Consider the following 18,511-nt stretch of genomic DNA (forward strand, 5'->3'; position numbering starts at 1 on the left):
ACAGGGGACTCTAAATCTAAGGACAAAAACAGACTAAAAGTAAAAGGATATGAGTATTATGCACCAAAATGGCAAAATTATTGTATGCAGAACATAGATTAGAGCAAAAAGTTATATGAAATAAAATAGATTTTAAATAAAAAACAACTTTGAAAAAGGGGCAAAGTGGAATATTATATAAAAATAAAAGGGACATTTCCTTAGGTTATGGCAATAAGAGTAGATACACTTGCAACTCACATCATACTTCCCAAATATAGAAAGAAAAGATTAAGGGAATTAAATGAAGAAATAGAAAGAACACTGTACTACTAGGAGACTCCAATTCCCCCTTATTCTAAAGAAAAATAAGATCAAACAAAATGGTAATCACAAAACAGAACACTTTGAAAAATATTTGAAGCCAATTAGACTTATACACTCAATTTTCTCAATAGCAATACTAGATAGTATTGACTGAAGGAATAAAACAAAGGTTAATGAACATTAAAATATTAAAATTGTTTTGTAAACATAGAATAAAATTTGAAGTCAGAGTGGAAGGGGATGTTCAAAAATCCATAAACATGTGGTGCTTGATTGAATACTCTTAAACATGGTCTTGTTCAAGAATTTAAAGATAACATGAAAAGGTGTTTGTATACCTTGAAGCTATCTGGAGGCTCCATGTAATATCTTTCAAACTTCCAATCTTATTTTTCTCAGAATTATAATAATCTTATTCTAGAAATTGTATGGAATCTCAACATTGTATGAATACCTCAAAATATTCAAAATACAAACAAAATTGAAAGAATACTGTTTCCTGACTATTAGAAGCCATAGTTTCAGTTATTAATACTGACATCAAGTTAGACAAAGAGGCATATGGAATTCTGAGTGAGTGTGGTGATAAACCCTCACATATGTGGCAAATTAAGAAATATTTGCACACCAATGTTTGTTATGATATTATTCAACAGAGCCATCATGGAAGCAAACAAAACGTCCATTGTAATGAGTGGATGGAGCAATTTGGAATACAGAAACTAGAATTTTTTAAAGTAATAAAAGTTAAGACATTTTGCAAAATGTATAATGACAAATCTTAGACATTATGTTAACTGAAATAAGTCACTAACAAAAAGACAAATACTGTAGAATTCTACTAATATAAGATATGTAAACTTAAAAAAAAACCCTTCTGAACAGAAAAGTGAATAGTGTTGATGGTGGGGAAGACAGAATTGAGCCTTATATCTTTCAATAACATAAATCATCTCATGAGTTCTGCTTAAAGCCCTCCAAAGCTCTTTAATCACTCATACACAAAATGGCTTAGCTTCTTATTGTGCACTATCAAATTCTCAGAACATCTTGTTTCTGCTTATCTATTTAACTTTACTTGATTGCTCATTTCTTTTTCATACATTGTTCCTGCTTCCTCACCTTTTCCTGCTGCATATTTCCAAGATTTTCAGCAACTGATTTTTTCTCTTCTTCAGGTACTCCATAGCCCCTGCTTCTAAGCTATTTTTCTCCTGCAACACTACTTGAAATTCTAGTATGCATGTCATCTGTTTACTTTATTCTTTGTCTCCTATGTAATTATACAAGTTTCACAAGGTTAGGAGCTCTATTCGATGATCTTGAATGGTACTTGAACCCTGTAGACACCCAAGGAGCATTTGACTGAACACATGAATTACTGAATGAATTCCCATGTATCAAGTATGCCCAGAAACTCTTAATAAAGTATTTACATATTTTAAGATTTTGAAAATGCAGAATGTTGAGGAATTCCTGATAGAATTTTAAGGAACTGTCAGCTCTGAGATAATGTTTGTATACGGACCCCAAATTTTACTTAGTGGTAGGTGGAGAGTTCAGTCACTGAGGAAATATAGAAAAAGAAACATTTATTAAAAAAAAAAAAAACTTTCCCTAGGTACAACAATGTTTTGGTAATAATCATTTAGGTGCCAATCATAGGAAGGAAACTTTGCTTGTATTTTAATAACAATATAGACTAGATTTGTAAGCTATCAATTGAAATGCTTTGCTACATATCAGAGTATGTGCATTACATGCATTCCCATATTTATACTTAAAAAGAAATCCAGGAGTTCTCATGAACACCTACATTTTACAAAAAAAATGAAGGCAAAGTTTTAAGAATTAATTCATTCCTTGAAATTTCCCTAGCTAGAAAATGAGAAAGTTATTACATAATCAGGCTTCCTTCATACTAAAATACAGGTCCTTATGTGTTAAATCAGCTAACTATTTATCTATGCAATAGTCTTTAAGTGAGAACAAAAAGGCAATATGATTGAGAAAATTAATTTGGGAAAGATGCTTTAGAATTTAATGCCCTTGTAAACCTCGCCTTAGTACATTGTCCATGATGTTATACAGCACATACTCCATCTCACCTTTAGATGAGGTGGCATAGTTGAAAGAGAAAAATTACGGCATAAAGAGTTTTAAGAACAATTTTTCAGAGTTTCTGTTATCAGTACTTATTCAGACTGCAGTCACTAACATTACTTTTAACAATCACAAATGGACCATCAAGATATTTAAAATGTTATTTATATTTAGTATGTTGTATTTAATAAAGCCAAGGTATTTTTGAAACATTTGGAATTATGCTTTAATTGATAAAATAAAAGAAGAAAATGTTCTAGAATTATGGAATATTCTTTCTCCAACGCCTAAAGTATTTGCTGTTAAGAAAATCCTAGAGCCAACCTCTAGAGCATTTTGAAATTTCGATAAAATTGCATGTGTACAAACCTGAACGTTGAGTCACATGTTAGCTCTATCAACACATTTTTCTTCTCTGATTTTAGTTATTTTGTAGATTATCAGCACATTATCAAGGTATGGCTCTTTCAGAATATTTTTAGCTTATAAGACACATTTTAACAACATCCTCTATAACTCATCAAATCACCACACTTCATTTTATATCACACACTATGATACAAAACTAAGCATTTAAAATGATTGCTTCAAGCATATTCAAAAGTTTATTTTTTCTTTTTACTCTCCCTCCCTACTGCTATCAGAAGATATATTCTTTCCTTTGTATTTTTCTTCCCTCACTTCCTTCCTTCCTTTTATTCTGGTCATAGGCTTTTTTTTTTTTTTTTCAAAAAAGTCACCTTAATAGTTACATGACTAGGCTATATAATAGGTAAAGGTAATTATCTTTGAGAAATAGTTTTAATTAACATTCCTAACATTGTCTCTGGGACATGTACAACATGAATCAGGTCAAACACTTTGTTTTTGAAAGTCAAAATTATTATGATTTATTTTTTTTAAATGTCATTTTGAAACCTAGAATTCCAAGCACACTTAACAAACAAGATCATTATAAACTTGATCATGTAAAATTAACATTAGCATTTTTTAAACATCTTCTAATACTTAATTCCAATTAAAATTGTAATAGACATGATCTCAGCATTATAATGTACAAAAACCTCAATAATTATATCTTCAAAGCTAAAATAAAATGGTCTACTGAGTTTATCTATTACATATTTTAATATTTATGATATATGTGATATAAGTGATCAAATTATCATTTAGATAAATGTTAATTTAACAAATAGTTGTTTTAATTTTAAACTGTACTAAGAACAGAGGCACCCATATTTATTTCTATATATTTCCTATAATTTATATGTCTTCTAGTTGAATACATGTAATAGTTAATGATGTTTGTTTTTTTAAAATGAACTAAAATATAAAAATACTTAAATTGAGATAAAATACATAATTACCATTTTCTACTTCACTTATGATACTAGAGATAGTATGTTACATAGATCTCTCTTTGTATATAGTTACATATATATATATCTCAATAGAGATTTTCTACCAAAAGAAAAAGTTACCAATGTATTTTTAAAAAATTAAATCTTCTTAATATGGCAATAGAAGAGTCTATAGTATTTTGAAATTGTGATAAAATTATTCTGCTCCTAACACTAAAATCAGCCCATAGGAATTTATTTCTTGGGAAGTACTGGGGATTAAAATCAGGGGCACTAAACCACTGAGCCACATCCCTAGCCCTATTTTTTTTGTGTATATATATATATATATATATATATATATATATATATTTTTTTTTTTTTTTTTTAATTTAGAGACAGGTCTCACTGAGTTGCTGAGTGCCTGGGTTTTGCTCAGGGTGGTTTTGAACTTGAGATCCTCCTGTCTCAGTCTCCTGAGCTGCTGGGATTATAAGCATGCACTACCTCGCCTGGTAGCCCAAAGGTACTTTGATAAAGTTATTACTAACTGAAATAAGACCATGGTTTGATTTATAAGTGACAAGTAAATGACTTCTACTGATTTTTTCTGATGAACCAAATTTATTAGTTTTTATTTAGGTTCAGAAGCAATCTTGAGGTAGACTACAGCATTCAGGTTAAATTTTTAAAGATTTAACAAAAGAAAAACTCATGATCATTTAAGAAGCCCACTGTGCCATTTAAGGACTTTGGCACTAAGGAGACTCTTCTTGGTATCTGAACATTTTACTTGCTTGTAACCAGGTCTCTCCCCAAGCAGACACAGAAAACAGTTGTCATTTCTTCAGAGCACTGCAACTTTGCATAGCTATGAAGACCAGTCTTTGCCTCTGAGCCTTGCTTTATTAGGATACCTATTTCCATCTATTTCTGTACCACCCAAGGCATACTTTCCTAGTCTTTGTATCTTTTCTTCATACCTTTTTAAATTACAGTTGTTTTGAAAAATACATTCAAAATCTGGATTCAAGAAAATAAAACAGAGTATCTAATTCTTCTATGTCACCATCAATGAAACAAGCAGTTAGATTCAATTTTATTCTTTACATTATGGAATCCATTTACATTTTTTCTTTAATTAATTGGCCTCATTATAATACCTCTTTCTTGCCATGGTATTTTAATATCATGAGATACAATTTAGGTAGCCATTTCAGAGAATGTAAAACTTCAAATGAAGACTAAAAATATAGTTTGATTCACCTTAATTTATGGAAAGTTAATAGGCAATCTCATAATCTCTATATATTATCATATAAAAAGGTGAGTATTATTCAAGTCACAAGGGAATTTTATTTTATTGGCATATCAATCATGAAGAACAATTATCAAAATAAAAAAACACAGAAAGAATTAACCAAAATATAAACATTGATTTAATAGGGAAAGTGTTTAAAATTGTGTGCAAGGATTCTCTTCTCAGAACACCATGTTGACCAAAATGGAGTTCCTTATTATTTGGCAGCCTGAATTCTTTTGAAGGGTACTTGCAGTAAATTACTTCTTTAATTTCTATGGAAGGTGAAGAAATGTGAGAAGAGTAGCAGAACAGGTTTTTGAAGCTTGCGTGACAGCTATTTCTATAACTCTAAACAAACCTATCTAATGGAGTAAATGTTCCCTCAAATAGTCATGTTTTTAAAAGACTGATGGAATGCTGGTACAGCAATCTTTCTTAGTGTCAACTTCCATTTACCAAAACGTTCTTTGACATTTTCCTGGAAATTAAATGATACACTGTCTTTGGAACAATATATTTTCCTAAATAAAATGTTCAAAATAGAACCATGGTATTAGTGGAAGCTAAATCATTCAAGAAAGGCACTATAGATACAACAATTTAAATTAATCACTGTTTACAACAGATCCCAAAGCACAATTTGTTTACCATTGTATAAAACATAATTATAGTTTAAAATTAGTAAAAAAAATCCCTAAATAATATTATCTATTTCATGTGGAGTATAGTTTTAAGATAGAAAGTTAGAACTGTATAAAACATTAGTAACTGATTTTATAAATTATTTACTTTCTACCACTTATCATGCAGCTTGTATATTCATCATATATAAAATTAATTAACTAATTAATTTGTTAATCAATTTAACACGTTTACTGACCAAAAATGGCTGTGATGTGGGAATACAGAAATGAAAAAGCTAACAGAGAAGTGCTCCGGAATAATGGTCGCCAAATTATATTGCTATATTATGTCCATGTACTACTATGTAACAACAAATCCCACCATTATGTATAATAATAATGCACCAATGAAAATGTGGAAATAAAAAAACTCATAGCCAAATGGGAGACAAATTAATCTCATATCCCCTCCTTCCTGATTTTTTTTTAGCAATGATTTTTACCCATGTTGTCATTATAAAATATCAAGCTCTTTTTGCCTCAGATCTTTTCCATGTGTTTTTGTCTCTGTATTCAATACTCCTGAATGATTAGTACCATCTAACATTCACGTCTTAGTTGACACCTGGTCTGCATATACCCATCCATAATCCACTCTGAGTTAATACCTTTTTTATTTTCTTTATACTATATATCCTCATATGAATTCATGTTATAGATTTACTTGTTCATGGTTTTTCATTTCATTATATCTGTCCATAGGTAATTTATCCTTGTGAATTCACATTCATATCTCAAGAAAGCATTTGTGACAGACAGACTCTTATAGGCATCACATCTGGTCATGTTACAGAGAGAAACACAATTAGCAACAACATTTCGATGCAAGTCATGAGGAATAAGCATGTGGTGCTAATGAAGTTGATAGAGGTAGAGTTCACGTCTTAGGACTTATAGTCAATTAGACCCTACATAACCCTATGCAGACACTCACACGTCCTGAAAGGTATTGACTTCTTTTTGATTCATAGAGACTTCAACATAGTGAAGTAATAATGTATACAATAGAGTATACATGGAGTTTGATCTGATTAATTATTTCACTATTAAAATCATTTCATGTCAAGAATTTTGGATATTTTTCTTAAACTCAGTGGTGATGAAAACATACATGTAATAGTATGAAGTGGCATAAATTAAAATATAATTTTATAATCATTATATTAATTTAAACAAAAACTTACTAATTTTTTGGCATGAACTTTATTAAAATGTGTGCATGTTTTTTATTTGTGGAATTTCAAAGTCTTACTAGCATATTTTCATGAAAAATCTATTCTCAGTATTATAGTTCTATGGATGACATCAGAATTCATTCATGAGTCCAATGATTGATATTGTAAAGTTTAAAATTAATGATACTATAGGCATTCCACTACAACAGAGGCCAAGTTAAACATGTTTATCATTACCTTAGAAATGAGAAAGAAGAGGAAACATTAACATCTTTGTACTGCAGACTAGCTAAACACTTTCATTATTCAGTAAGCACAGGAACAACCCAGCAAAATAAGTCTTATAAATTGTATATGGAAGTGAAGTTTAAAGAGGACAAGTAACTGCTGTATGGTACCCTGTTTCCTAGTTAAACACAAGGAGCAACAGTGACATTCCTCAATAGGTGGGAGGGACTTTGGAGGTGTCTCACAAGGCATAATGATTCTCAGGAAGGATAAGATTTATATGCCTCTTGATATAGCAATAACTGTGTTTGTTTATGTATCGTGATTTTACTTCTGAGTATGATTTGAGATATTATGTGATTTATTTGTATACTAAAATGTGAAAGATTATGATATCTTTGTGATTTCCTTTCATCAGCTAAACTTGACGCATTTAACTTAATATGTACTAGTGCGAACATACTTCTAGAATGGACTTTTATTTAGTACATGCAGAGTGATATGTGATATGGTAAACCAGGATATTGGGGATGTGATAAAAAATGTATGATGATGGTGCTAATATTAGGTTTACAAAATCAAAAAGTGACATAGTTCAAAGGAATAATAAATGTAAGAGAAAATTATAAATTTGTATCAAGAAAATACAAACTTAAAATTTAATTGTTTTGTTATTTAGCATGTTTTTTACTTTCCATTTCCACTTATATTGTGTTAAACATGGTGTGTTTTGACTTAATGATGGTGAGAATATCATTAACTACTATAGAAGATAATTTCAGACCTATTTGAAAGATGTTGCAAACTAGCAAACATAGGAAATTCATTTAGAGTCAAATGCACCAAAATAATTAAGTTCTTAATATCACTGGGTATCTTGACTTAACCGGTTTTCTTAAATACATAATTATCAGAAAATTATTTACTCAGACCCACATAATTTTCTTCATATTAATGGTAATCGTATTACAGCAGGGAATATTAAAACGTGTTATTATCATTAAAACACAAACATTAAGTAATTTCTTCTCAAGTACACAAAGATTCTTCTCCCTGACATGGTTTCTAAATTTCTTTCTTCCCACATCTTTGAAAGTAACTTTGATTTATTTTGTAACTGTGTAATTCGCACGAAATCTTCCAAGTATGATTTGGCACCAGAAATTACTTTAAAGTGGTTTGTATTGTTTTGGCATTCATAATGACTTTGTCATTTTCTACTGGCCCTAGCAGGATGCTAATGTATCCTTCAAAGAGACCAGGAAGAGCTGTACTGTCTAATTCTCCAAGTAACCTTTGGGAATACCTGCTGTATGGTACCCTGTTTCCTAGTTAAACACAAGGGCCAACAATAGTGACAAGTAGCCACTGAGAAGATCTGTGCTTTTCTGTCCACCCCTTCTGCTCCCCCTGGATGACATTGGGGGATATAATATTTTGGCAACTTGTGAGTCGGAACTCCTATTTATGAGTTCTGTGTGTCAGATGTCACTCAATATGTACACTAGGTCAGTGTCTATAGATATGGTAGCAACATAGCTGTTAAAGAAACCAAGAAACTTTTGTTTTAGGATTATTTGCCTTTACATTTATGAGGAAATGCATCTTTAAAGATAAACTTAAATGCACAAGATATCAAATAACATAATCCTCTAAAACCTCATTTAGGTATGTTTCTTAGTTCACAAAGATAACAGGGGCACACATTCGACCTTCTCTTGCAAACCAACTCACATAATAAAAGGAATTTTAAAATAGGGTGAACTTGCCCAGAGATAGGAATCAGTGATCATGTGCCTGCTGCTTTAAAATCCTCCCATTTTTTTTTCTCAGAATAGGAGGACAAGAATTCTAAGATCTATCGCTGTGATCCACAAGACTCCACAGGATCCAACCCAAGATTACAACTCTCACACCCTGAAAAAATGGTGTTCTTTTGTTTATTGCAATTTACTGGTCTCCCTCCAATTTTAGGACCTAATTCTCCATCTTGCTGCTTGGCAAGAACTGTAGTTTGAACTGTAGCTCAGACTCATTTCCTCCAGAAACTTCCTTGAGTCTCAAGACAAAAATCAGGCTCCCTTTTATCTGGTTATATGGCACCCTAAACATTTTTTTATTAGAACTTCTTAGGGTTGTCATATTAAACTTGACACACTTCTTATTAACTTGCAACGTTTTTAGTTTGAAATTCTGAAGCTAAGATTCATATTGGTTTTAATTTAGCCCAGTATCTGTTAAGTAATAAATATTCTTCAAATAATATTGATGTACACCCATGTAATAAATATTGAGGATTTTCCTTTTTCTTCAGACATAAGTTATAGCTGTTTGAGTTAAATGTAATCTATACGTTTTGCAACTCTCTCATTGAAGGATCAGCAAGATGACTTTATTTACCAATTTCCATATCTCCTCTTATTCTCATACCTCTGACCTACCTCACTTTCCCACTAAAGGGAATCACTATAATGCAACTAAAGTGTATCTTTTATATAGGCTTTTGGTAAATTGTATTTATGTTCAGCAGTGTCCACTCCCCTTTCTCCCACTTTATGATCCATTGATTTAGGACTAGGCATGTGGCTTGTTCAGGTCCATGGAGAATGAAGGACAGGACCAGAGGATTTACATGGGATCATGTGGTCAGACAAGATTTCTTATGATTCTGTACTTTGCCACGTGAAGAGCAGGCCTGGCTAGAAATGAGTCCCTAAAAGAGAAGATAAAGGGAATAGATGTGAACCCAACCTGCATCCTGATACCAAGATTAGCGAACCCCTAGGTGCTTTACAACCCATAAATAAAATATCAGTCTTTGTTACTGTGAATCAGAGATATTGGTGTTGTTAAACTAAGCAGTATTTTAGTAGAAAAACCTGTGATAATATTGGGTGCATTAAAAAAAAAAAAAACACTAAACTTTGTGTAATGGTTTTGCTCTTCTCAGCATTTTTACTGAGTACCTGGTTCTTGCTTTTGGACCTTTGCTGTGTTCATCAAATCCTGCTGTGTTAGCAGGTTATAGACTATGTCATCCTAAATAATGTCCACAGCTGTATGGTGTTGTCTCCAATGTGTTATCCCTTAATAGAACAGAAAATGTTCCTGACAAAAATTCTCTTGAATGTTTAGTTTTCTTTCAGCATGCACTAAAGACAGCTGTGGTGTTGGGGAGAGAACAGGGGAGAAGGGCTCTGTGTTAGCACAGTGGGTGAGAGAGCTAGTTAAGAACCCTAGCACATAGCTATGGGCAAATAGGGACCTCAACACAGAATACTCAGCCCTTCTACTTATACTTCAAAAACACACTGAGAAGAGATCAAGCAAGGGAAAAAACTTGTTGTCATGGTGATGGTTCAGAAGCCCAGTGACTTCCTTATGCCCACAAACCTTGTACCCCACCCCCAGCTCTTGCTGAGGTTAACCAATCTCTAATATTTACAGGCTTTTCAAGAATTCAGAGGAAAAACACAAAGAGAAGGATCACAAACAATAGATATATTTGACAGATCACAAAAAAATAGAAGACAGCTTTCAGGGACACATAGCATGAGAAATATCAGAATAAATATAAAAATGACTATGTGGTAGGTAACAAAGGCTCCTCATAAATGAGATAATTTAATTATTGCATTAACTGACAAAGTAAGAAAAACTTTTTATTTATTGTGGTAAGAACATGTAACATGAGATCTACCCTGTAAAAAAAGTCAAGTGTGCAAAATTTTGTAATAATTTATTGTTAACTATAAGCAAAATATTGTCTGTCAGATCTCTAGAATAAGAGCAAAACTCCACCCTTAAATAATTCAACTAAAAATGGGCAAAGGATTTGCATAGATGATTTCTCAAGGTGTACAAATGTTCAATAGATATATGAAAATATGCTCAACATCATACTAATCATTAGCGAAATGAAAATCAACAACGATGAGTTATAACACCTATTAGGATGGTCAATGTATAAAAAATGATAACTATTAGCAAGGATGTGGAAAACTTGGTACACTTGTATACCATTAGTGAACATAAAATAGTGCTACCACTATGGGATATAGTATGGAGGTTACTTAAAAAATTAAAACTTGAACTACCATTTAATACAACACAGTAAATTCAACCTTTATGAATCCATATAAAGCATCAATTTCTAAAATAGGTGGGGGGATTGGAAGGCCAGTGGAATAGAGGAGGGGGAACAGTTGTGGGGATAAGAGAAAGGTGGGAAGAGGTGCTGGGCACTGAAATGAAGCAAATTATGTTCCACACATGTGTGATTAGTCAGAATGAACCCCACTATTTTGTATAGTTATAATGCACTAAAAAACAAAAAATAAATAAAACCACTATTTGATACAGCAATGCTGTCTTTGGTAATTTTTTCAAAAGATTTTAAGTTGCATCTGAAAGAGATGTTTGAATTGCCATGAAAACTGAAGTATTATTCACAATACCTAAGATGTAGATCACCCCAAAAGTACATATGATGGATGAGTAAAGAAACACACACACACACACACACACACACACACACACACTTAATCCTTAAATAAGAAGGAAATCTTGCCATCTGCAACAACATGGATGAACCTGGAGAGCATTATACTGAGTTAAACAAACCATCTTGGAAGGAAAAATACTGCCAAATTCTACTTATATAAGGACTAAAAGAGAGAATTAGAGAAGCAGAGAATAGAATATGAGCTGGTTGGGACTATGAGAGAGAGAAACTAGAAGCTGCTATTCATGACATGTAAATTTCAATTGTGTTTTTTTTTTATTATTTTTCTAAATGAAAGAACTAAAGAGCCAAGTGACTAAGTAAATTGCCTAAGGTCATGAAGTTAGTCAGTGGGGGTTTTTGGAGTTGACACCAGATTGTCTAACTCCAAAACCTGTACTCTTGAAACCACTTAAAACTTTCTTGAGATGATTGATGAATATTTAAGTTTATATCTAAGGGGTTATTATATATCAGGTGTAATTAACATAGAAAATAAGATCTAATTATATATTAATAATACAATGTAATTTAAAGAAGAGAATCTTGCAATTATATAAAAGCAAAATATCTAAAAGTCAAGAAAAATTAATTTGGTTTCAATCTCTATAATGTTACATAACAGAAAAGAATGTAACATATTATGTATGGTTGTAAAGTACAAAAGTTTGTACCCAAGACACTCACATTGTGTCAATTTGAATGTTATATGTGAAAGCAAAATAAAGTTTCCAATATACAATAGTCACAAATAACATCTCCTCAACAAAATAAAAAAACATATGTGACTAAAGCAAGAGATGGAACAAAATGGAGTACAGCCTTCTTGCCCAGCTTCTCTACCCTTTTAGTCTTACCCAAATTTGGTCCTCTAAATGAAGCCAGATCATCGTGGCATTAAATTAAAACAACTGTGGCAAGCAGGTATCTACCTCAAATCCCCCTTATGACCTTGCTTACCTTTGCAAAAGAGATTGTTCCTTTATGTAGCAATTTGCTTCCAGTTTTCTCTCACAGTTAGTTATCATATATTCCTTAGTTTGGGAAACTTGTTAATTCTGGGCAAGAGACAGTCTCCCTACCAGTCCTGCACAGGGGTTCCTTGACAGATCTGTTAGTATTCTTCACTAGCTATGTTCTGACTTAGATTTTTCAGCATCTATGATGAAAGACTGGGGAAGAGTGGAGGTGAGTAGAAATAAGACAATTTCTATTACTCTATAAATACATGCATTTAGATACGCTGAAGTCAATTCAAATTTAATTTGTTCCAAAATTGATGTCATTTATTTCTTCCTAACTTAGGTTCTTGTTCTATTTACATTATTTCTGTCAACTGTTGTTAGAACCATCTTTATTGCTTCATATAAAAATTCTTGATTCACTTTAAAAAGAACTTTCTTTTTTAGTTATAGATGGACACAATACCTTTGTGTTTTTTTTTATTTTATTTGTATGTTGTGCTAAGGATAGAACCCAGTGCTTCACATGTGCTAGGTAAGTGCTCTACCACTGAGCTACAAGCCCAGCCCTTTGATTCACTTTGATTTTACTTTTGTCTATGCTTTTCAACCTTACTTCAAATAGGTATCAATTCTCACACCTGAATGGCTTTGAAGTATTTTTATCTTCTCCATTTTATAGCCAGCTTTGTTTTTTTTTTTTCAGATGTAGTAAAGGCAAAAGTTGCCAACTTGTCTCCTAACTTTATTTATTATTTCATCTAATTAAACCTGCCTATCACAGGAAATATTTTTTCCAATATTAGCATTGATTTTGTCACTGATAATGTTTAAAAGTCTTTAGTAGTCTTCCATTTTCTACAATAAAGTGAGTCTTAAAAATCAGATCTTGTATATTTCATGTTTAAAATTAATTTCTAAAGACAGTGCTAATATAGTCTGTTAAATAGCTAACATTTTTTGAATTGGATCTATTTCAAATAATATTACACAAACGCATGAACATATGATGAATATTTTTGAATCTGCAATTTTTGGATACATTTCCTTTGTCAATTTCTTCTATCCTTAGTCAACTGAATCCCCTATATTTTTGTAAATAGAAAAACAACTGTTCAGAGTAGGCTTAGAATGAATGAGAACATATTTTTTCCTCCATTCTCTGAATAACTTCATATCATCTTTCATAAACATTTTCATGGATTTTTCTCTTTCTCTATCTGGTCATATCATTACATCACTGCAGCTCATAATAAATGTGTTTTTTAACTCATTTATTTATTCATTAACTATTACAAAGTGTCTAGGTTGTTCTGGGCCCCTGTTTGATTGTAAGTCTATTGCCTAAGCACAGCATAACTCCAAAAAACAGAAGAACTGTAAAATAGATAACAGTAGGCACAAGGGTTACCAAAGGTTTATTTTAAAGTGTGTTAAGACCTAGAATCCAAACTAGAAAAAACAAGATACCTTTTCAGTGATGTCAGTTTCCATTTCTTCTGACAAGAATTTTTAACTAGATCACATCAATTAATCCACAAAAGAGAACTATGAGTGAGCTCCACAAAACTTGTATTTCACTCAATTACCAATGGAAACTTGACTTGTATTGTAACCCTAATGCCATGAAATTTATTCCCATTTGAAAAAAATGAAAATTCTTAATATGTCATGAGGTACAGAGCAATGCTCTTGCAAAATTCAAAATGAGCAAACTTCATATACATTTCAATTTATAATAAAAGAAAAATGCATCTTTAACCTTGGTAAGTATGGCAGTTTCTAAATGAGAATAATAATATTTATATCTGAAACAGTTCATTCTCATTTTGATCTTCAGTAACATTAACAATGTAATTAATATATATAGCAATGTAGCAATATATGTTTTGTGGCATGAATTACATAATATAATGCTATAGAACATGATATATGCCACACAAGGGAAACAAATGACAGATCCTTAAAATGCATAGATAAGCTTTTTCTAAACACTAACCAAGCTTACATTTTCTCATAAAACCTTCCCCTTTGTACCCATTTACACTTTCAAATCTAATTATAAGCCATTGTCATTTTAAAGATCAAGCCCTAACTGTTTCATGGTGTACATTCTTTCTAATTAAGTATTTGAGACCAAAGGGATTCAGGGCTGGGGCTATATCATCTCAGTTTTCACAAGCTGACATTCACAGTGAAAACAGTTCCTGATTATTTCCCTGTTTAGCTTTGATGTGAAGGAAAAGAACCACTGAGATGTGTAAATTTCCTTCTCATGTTCCAGGGTCAGCAATCATAGTTAGTAGATGTTGGTCTTAAAACCAGAAGATCTGGTACATTACTAGCAATAATCTGAATCCATACAGCATAACAACACTAGCTGGTTGATGGTGAGTGATGAAAAGTAGGACAGTTAAGACACCAAAAGAAAACGATGCAGAAAAGCCATACTATTGAGAAATGGCAGTACAGTTTTTACAACATTTTGGACTCTGGATAACATCCACTATTTCCCAGAAAGCAAGCAAGCAGCGAATTATGGATAAAGATGATTGTTGTTTTTCTCGAGCTGTTATACTCTCTGTCAATAAGTTTTGACAGGATGACTATTTGAAGAGTTAAGCATTCTTGAGATGACTATAATTAACTGGCATTCACTGATGACATCATGACACTTTAATAAAACATAGGTATGCATCATAGAATAAAAACTGGCTATCTTTTTTTTTGCTCTTGGAAAAACTATTCTTGAATGATTGAGATGGATGTTAAAGACACCTGTGAAAATACATTGCAAATAATTCCTTGTGTAACTTGTCTGAACTCAGAAAGGCTAAGTCTCAGTAACTCAAAGGAAAGAAAATATCTCACACTTGGAATTATTTTTTCTTTATAAACACATATTTTTAAATAGTGAGAATACTCATATTTGGGAATGATTTTAAATGCAATTACTATTGAGAACTAACATGATCTATTTTTATGGCATATATTTACTTCATAAGTCAATATCAAAGCCTGAAAAAAGAAGTCTAAAATTCTACATAATTTTTACAATATGATATTATACAAGTAAGAAATTGCAAAGCTTGCTAATATTAAACTTGTTTCAATTACTGTCTTACTTAAACAAGAGTCTTAAAAGTTCTTAAAATGCTTCTATGGAAAGAACAGTCTAACAATGAGAAATACAGTCTTTGTGGTTTTCCTACAGTTCATTTCTGGTTTATTTGTTTGTTTGTTTTTCTTTTCTTTTCTTTTATCGGTACTAGAGATTAAACCCAGGGATGCTTTATCACCATGTTCCACCTCCAGTCATTTTATTATTATTTTTTTTTATTTTGGGACAGAAAAAAGTAAAAAAATCTTCCCAATCTTTAGAAATCGCATCACTGCCTGGCCTGTAGTTCCCTCCTTCATTTATTTGAGTCATTCTATGTCTACATACTCAAAAAAAAGACAATAATCTTTAGGGATTTTACCCTGTCCAATAAATGGAACTCCTATGTGGTAAAGTTTGACCTGAAGTTTCAGAAAGAATTTTAGGAAATTCAAATGGAAATTTCACTTGCAGTTCTGTTTTATGATAGTTTGAAGTAAGAATTTTTTTTTAAATAACTTTATTTTATTATTTTTTTATGTGGTGCTGAGGATCAAACCCAGATTACATGTGCTAGGAAGTTCTCTACCACTGAGCCACAACCCCAAGCCGTAAGTGAGAATTCACATTTCATGTGAATTAATGTCCACCCTCTCAAAAAAGCAAGCAAGAAAAAGGAACTCCTAACAGCTTTAGTTCAGTGGGGGAAACAAATCCCTGGAATATTTTGTTTTTCTTCTTCTAGAGCACTTTTGTTTTGTACAAGATGCATTTTAAAAGGATTAATTTATATTCAGCAGTAATGCTGTCTCTAATTTTGAGACCATATCTAGTTTTTCCATCTGATTCTTCAAAGGGTTTTGTTGTTGCTATTACCTAGTTTTAAATGGGTAGTTCTCATTTTGTTCACAAGAAACAGGAGGCTTTGAAAAAAGATGTGGTCAACCTCTAGAAATGAAAATTATTATTTATGAAGCATTGTGATACCTTAAAATACTTCTGTCTTCCTGCCACAAACATAAAATGAAAAACATAAAAGTCGATCATAATATTTTTAAAATTATGTAATACAGTAGTTATCTTCTGAAAATGTTTTTAGATTTGAATTATTATTTCAGATTGGTGGGGGGTGAAGGCAAATTGTGACTATACCAATTCAAGGGATCCAATTTGCAGAAATGATTCAAAACCTCAATTTTGAATAATACTTATACTGAAAGATTGTTATTGTTTCAAGGATCTGAACTAAATCTGAGAAATGTATACTTTGTAAGAAGTACATTCAATATTCTGATAGAATGACTTGTATCCACCTTTTATCTATCGAAAAGTCCACATCAGATATTAAGTGTAAAATCTGCCACAGTACTTGGAATGCAAGGATAAACTTTTTCCAGCTTCTTTGACACTGATGGATGTGATCTTAATGGCAAGCCAGGTACAAAAGTAACATGCACCAAAAGGAAAGTAAAGGTTTGTCATCTTTTCTGACTTTGAGATCTGTCCCAAATAGGTGTGTTCTAACTCTACGCCTCCTACTTAATGGTCTGCTATAAAACATTTGAATAATTAAATAGATGAAAAATTTAATGGTTATTTCTATGCTTTCCAGTATTGATAAAATGTTCCAGGTCATCCTAAACTTGTCTTTGTATTATTCTCAAAACATCTTAATTTGGCCACTTTAGGGCTGAAAATTAAATGACATTTAATATAAAAAAAAATAATCACTTGGAATCACCCATCAATAGTGCTACTAATTTTAATTCCAACTTAAACTTCGAATTAATAGTAGGTTTTCAGAAATGAGCATGTTAAAATAACATGTTTACTTATACTTACTTTGTAATAATATGTTATATTTTCTATTTGTAGTTCTGTCTTTCCTGCAAGACTGTCAGTTTCTTGAGAACAAAAACTGGTTAGCACAGTGACAAGTATACAGTTCAAAATATGTGTCAAAGAGAACTGAATGCATTTCACTAATTTCAAAGTATTCTGCGTCGATGACAGTTTGCTTTAAAAGCAGATTAAACACCAATTTCCCATTCACCATCTCTATTGGTGTGTTCAAGACTATGAAATTGTGCCTATCATATTTCTCTAGATGTAATAAATCAGTTTCAAAGACATTTTAGCATTATCTAGCAAAGGAACTCTGAGTTAAAGGTCATTGCTTTCATGTTAACATTATTTTTCAAGGCCTTATAGTCACAATAGACTTTATACGGCTTGTCACAGTTGAAGCTGAAAAATATTATGACTGCCAATCACCTTTTATTAAATAGAAAGCATTACAGAAACACTCTTTATATTAGCAATAGAAAACAAGGTTATAAGTCATTTCAATAATTCAGGTTTTCAAATATTTTCTTTCCAAATATGATTAATTTGTTACATATATTTTTAGAATCAGTTAGACATTGACTTATACCATGAGCTAACTCAAAGGAAAAATTTAAATCTTCACCTTTCTGCTCTTATGAGAACATAAAATATTTATAAAGTACCCTAGGTGTTTATAGAAATCATTCTTATGCAGGCATTATTAATACTTTTATCTTAAATGCAATAAAGAAATGTAATTGAAAAAAATTTATATCACATCTGCTAATAATTCTAATAATATTTTAGTTGAACACCTTCAGTCTTGAATGATAATTTAAAATATCTTAAAAGAGGTAAAGTTCTATATGATAAAAGAATCTATTAAACATGTTCCAAAAGCAATATTGAGATTTTAGCTTACCAAAACAAACACATTCAATATAAGTTTTTATGTTATACATTGATTTAGAATTTTTTAA

The 18,511-nt window shown here is 31.5% G+C and overlaps 1 protein-coding gene across 16 annotated transcripts in view; it reads right to left on the minus strand.

The window, feature by feature from the left end:
- Pcdh15 (protocadherin related 15) overlaps positions 1-18,511 on the minus strand; it is a 702,462-nt gene that overhangs the window by 129,762 nt on the left and 554,189 nt on the right. The gene's annotated exons all lie outside the window — the stretch shown is intronic.

Source organism: Callospermophilus lateralis, chromosome 15 (assembly GCF_048772815.1).
Source record: "Callospermophilus lateralis isolate mCalLat2 chromosome 15, mCalLat2.hap1, whole genome shotgun sequence".
NCBI classification, from domain to species: Eukaryota; Metazoa; Chordata; class Mammalia; order Rodentia; family Sciuridae; genus Callospermophilus; species Callospermophilus lateralis.